This window comes from Camellia sinensis, chromosome 2 (genome assembly GCF_055761805.1).
Source record: "Camellia sinensis isolate YWXY chromosome 2, ASM5576180v1, whole genome shotgun sequence".
Classification (NCBI taxonomy): domain Eukaryota; kingdom Viridiplantae; phylum Streptophyta; class Magnoliopsida; order Ericales; family Theaceae; genus Camellia; species Camellia sinensis.
In genome coordinates, this window is record NC_138962.1 from 114,055,133 (window position 1) to 114,060,301 (window position 5,169).

Here is a 5,169-nt window from a genome sequence, read left to right on the forward strand (position 1 = left end):
CCATCACACATTTTGCTTATGATAATATATATTTCGATTACATCTTTTAAGTGTAATTAATAACTAATCAAATCTGTGATAATAAACATTTAGATCACAGATTTTAAGTGTGATTAATATCTAATAAAACATGTGATTAATAATGTGATAAGATCACAAGTTATATGCATTTCTCATCACAATTAATGCGTGTGATAACAAAAGGGTTTGACATATTTGAAGAGTAATCAATATTATTTTTGTACGCACATTTGAAGAATGTAATACACACTATATACTATCTTCTAAATCACAACCACATATTGAATGGAATAACGTCATATATTTTATAAATGAAAATTGAATGTTCAAAAGTCTATACAAAGGAATTAATAATAAGTTTTGAACTGTAATTACATTTATTAAAAAATGAAAAAACTTGAAGCACAAAGTTCTTGAATTCTTTGACCATATTTTACATCTCTCCAAGGAATTTCTGACCTGAAAAATGAAAGCACAAATTAATTCAGAGACCGCTAGAAGCATATGAATAAATTTACCATTTGTAGAAACTATTTTAGTCTTAAAAAAGATAAAGTCGAACCTTTTCTCATCACACTGACTCTTCATCTCCTACATTAACAGAAAAGGAATAAACACTTTGACTGTTACTAGTACAAAATGTTTGGATTACCATATAGATATGACATACACATAGAATTAACAAATCTAAAATGAAAATCTTCAGTGCATGGCCGGATATTTTAAAATCATAAAACCAGTGGCTGTGATGTGATCAATCTGGAAACTCAGGAATAAAGTAGTCTTCAATGAAATCTTGAAGTGATTGTGTGTTCCTCACCAACTAAAGAAATTGTTTACTAGCAATTTAAAGAACGAAAGTTATACCATACTTACATGTTGGATTTCAACTCATATTTTTTAGGACGGAATTAATCCATTCAACTCGCACTTTATCAAGTTTGGTTTCTGTGTAAGTCTTTTTTCCATTGAACTACAAGAGATTATTTAGAAACAATTAGATAATGAAAAAGATGTACAAGTATCATGAATATAATATAGTAATAAAAGTTAAAATTTATCTCACACTTTATTTTCTTAGGATGCTTTGATCTCTAATGAGGTCTTTCATGTACCTTATCACATAAAACCTAAATTCCACATTTGTGGGTTGTTGCGGGAACTACATGAAAGCATTTTCATTATTATTAGAAACTACATATAAAGTGTTATGATCAAGATGAATAACCATTAGTATAAATACAAGTATGATAAAATTAGAGAAAATGGTATTGATTACCTAAACGACTTTCCAAACTGGATCGGTCCACCTCAGCTGCTTTGTACATTAGAGTTGATTGGAAAGTATGTGAAGGTTCCAATATGATCTTTGGTTTGGTACTTGTGAGTAAAGTTCGAGTTTGGAGGGATAGGGCAATTAGTGTCCAACACTCCATCTTGCCAGGGATTCTTCCTCTGCTTAATTCCATTCCTAGAAGTGAAAAATTAGTGAGCATCTCCAACGGTATTAGGCATTTTACATATCTAAACATTACTATAAAGTATACATTTTACTTTGCCTATCAACTGTTTCATGTTTCTACTCCAACCATGCTTTGTATTTTAGCTATTTATCCAAATACTATTAACTTTATAGAATGCCACATCAGCAACAAAGATGGAGGAAAATAATTCTAATGATTAAATACATTTTGCCTAGCCTTGAAGGTTAGCTACATGTAGCTAGTGAACATGAGTTGAGCTAAAATGTCTAATCATATGCCTAGTGCATTGGAGTTGAAAAAAGCGAGTCATGCTAGGCATTTTGACTAACAAGTATTATATACCTAGTGGGTTGGAGATGCTCATGTTCTATTGTAAATGCCATGTAAATTAATAGAAATTGCACAAAAAGAACATAAAATTAGGTATGTATGCAATGTTAACAACACTCTTTTCTGAAAGTTTAATACTTTTTATGTTCAAAAATAAAAAACAACGTATATAAGAACTTAATGGTATCCTCAAACCAAATCCATTTTGCCTCGAGGGAAAAATATTGACAAAGGTCACATTCATTTGAAAAAATTTAGGATCATGAACCACTATAATGAACCTATTCATATTCTTTTTTTATTTTATTATGCATCGAATGTTGTAGCTTGGGGGGAGGGGAGAAGAGGGAAGACATGAACCCTTGACCTCCTAGTGAAGTGCAGAGAATAATGGGCTAACCTAATTGATTAGCAGGCTTTTTCTATGCTCTTATACACATTCTCAAATCATGCTAGTTTATTACCTCTTGTCAACCCTTCATTATCCACTGAACATGATCCATATTGGATGCAGCATAACTTGTAAGCTTGCCAAATTAATAACCATCGGGATAGAAATGTTCAGATAATTTATTCAATTAGACAAAATGTTTTTTAAAAAATATATATATATAAGGTTAGGCAAGGTATCATGTTGACTTCCCCTGTAGTTAAAAGATCAAATATGTCCAAATCAAGGAATTTAAGATTTCAGTAATACATAAACTTATGCCAAAAACAAGTCTAAAACTAAAAGATGGCCAAGATAGTGAACGAGAGAGAGAGTCACCATGTCAAGAGAAAAGGGGCGTCGAGCTAAAAAATTGACCATTGATAAGGATGACCTTCAAAATCAAACATTAAAAAATTTAGGAATCTGAAAACTAAACTACAATTCATCATTAGTTATTGAAATAATCAAAATGCATACAGTATATTTAACCAAACCTGTTGAGCAACAACGAGAGGAGAAGTTATTTCATAAGTGTAGATGTCCCCGAACGCCCCGGGAGGAATGAGCTCCCCCCGTTCCGTTCGATATTGGGCTCACTACAGTTCAGGACTCAAATATCACGGTTCTTAATCTGAACCAAAGAGTCCAAATCCGGCAAATCGTTTTGAGAAAACAGATTTTTAGAAAAGAAGTGCCAAACATGGACTGCTTTGCCAGATACAGAGTCGCCACCTAAATATTTTATTTTGGAAAATTTAGGAAACCCTGACTCGTTGCCTAAGGCCACATGTCCGTCATCACCAAAGTTGCCTCGGCTCGGGAACTTGGGTACGATTGGGGAAGGTCACTTCGTGAGCACCCCCGCTCGCCCGATCAAAGATCGGCCTCTACTAACCATGATATCTATTTTTGAAAAACATTGTGTGCTCTTATTCCGGTTATTAGCCTAGATTTACTATGCGATGCGCACAGCATACAAGTATAGACTGGATCGCCTGAATTAGAACAAAACATTTCATGTTTGTTTGTTTGAAAATGGTTTGATGGTGCTACCCGCAAGTAGACTAAGACGTGGATTTGCCACCCTCAGGTGGGCTTAGAAAACATGATTTTGCCACTATCTAGTGGGCTTAAAAAACTCACAATTAATGAATTGTTCCAATTCAAATAACCCAACCTTCACCCACAGGCATTCAGGCAGTCATATCACATAAGCAAATAGCCTCGTGGTAAGCATGCTATCATGGCAGTCACTCACACACATGCAAGGATGCTAAAACATAAAACTCACCGAGTACTCCAAGCCAAAACAGAAACTAATTAGAAATCCATGCATGATCCTAATTATACAGAAATACCTAATGCAACACATGCAAAAATGCAACTATAGCAGGCTCGGCTATTCTAAACATGGCATATGAAATACTACAGTTAACATGTATTCAATTTGGAATTGAAAATACAATGCAGTTAGTATGATACGCCGAGCTCGGTGCATGCAAAACAGATGAATGAATGCAAACATGCTATCATACTGTATGCTAATTTGAAACATGTTCTAATCTAACCATCATAAGCGGGTAAATAAAAGGGAGAAAGACGTGGGGTTGGAAGACATACATCACACACACGCACACTTATTACAATTATGCCCTCGCATAGAGGGTCCGAATAAATATACAGTCCCAAATAAATAATTACAGTCCCGAATAAATACAAAAATCCTAATTAATTTACAAATTAATCTAGGAAAGCTATAAACTGGCATGCAAGCCAGGGACTGCCTTGACTCTGATGAATGATGTATGTTTGGGCTGCCTTGCGCGGAAATCCACTAGGATGCCCCAATTAACCTCTGTTTTCCAATGATTTCTTGGAAAGCGCGCCAAGCCCTGGAAGACTGCTGATTCTTGATTTGCTGCAACAGAGAGCAGGAAAGGGGCATAGCAATATATTTTCACATATGTATGCATGTCTCGATCCTCGTGCCACCAATCACGCATCTCGATGCATGATGGCCGAGGAGTCGAATTATGCAACTCAATATAGAATGAATGCACATGAAAACAAAACAAAACCTAGACTCCATCATGGATAATCCGGAGTGTCGGCGACTGGGAATTGAGACACGTTTCGTCACTCGGAGTACGAAACGTACCTCGTTTCCCGTGCCTGGGCTAATTCCTATCCCAAGCACAATGCAATATGCATGATATGCATGAAATGCAACTAAGATACAACCTAACATACACAATGCTATGAAATGGCATACATGATGCACGAGGTAACATGGCATACACAATGCGCTAACATACAACCTAGCATACGCAATGCTATGAAATGAAATGGCATACACAATGCATAATGGACTTACACCAACACAAGGGGAACTCAGCCACACTCGCATAAGAGGCCATGAGATGAAAAAGAGACACTCGAAATGCGTGCACACATGCACGCAAACCGAGGACCGACCCTAAGGCACCAAATGCCACTCTAACAAGTCATGTCAGGGCATGAAATATGATATGCAAACATGCAAATTTCAGTGCTAAAATATGACCCGAAACAGCCCCGAATCATGACAATATAGCACCCGATGCATGAAATGGTCCCGAAATGCAAGATTAAGCACATGAAATGACTTGTAGCTACATCAAGCATGCATTATTTGTACAAGAAGTATGAATAAAGATTCAAGGAAGCCCCAAAAAAAGCATTTTTACAGTTTTAAGCAAGGCCAAAATGCAAACACAAATAGGGCTAAACCGATACGCAAATATGGCCCTAAATGTGAGATAAAGAAGCAAGTCACAGCTTCTGGCCCCAAACAGATGAGGGCCCTTCAACAATGTTGAAGAGGGGCCCAAAATATGACCTTTTAAAGTTTATGACCGATCC

General features: G+C 36.0%; 1 long non-coding RNA gene across 1 annotated transcript; it reads right to left on the reverse strand.

The window, feature by feature from the left end:
* Positions 1-302: 302 nt before the first annotated feature.
* LOC114288042 (uncharacterized) lies at positions 303-2,758 on the reverse strand. The gene is made up of 6 exons (XR_003638099.2): positions 2,605-2,758; positions 1,301-1,492; positions 1,088-1,183; positions 898-994; positions 584-612; positions 303-480 (listed from the first exon to the last, which is right to left on the reverse strand). It is a non-coding gene; the product is annotated as an uncharacterized LOC114288042 (long non-coding RNA).
* Between the last annotated feature and the right edge of the window lie 2,411 nt (positions 2,759-5,169).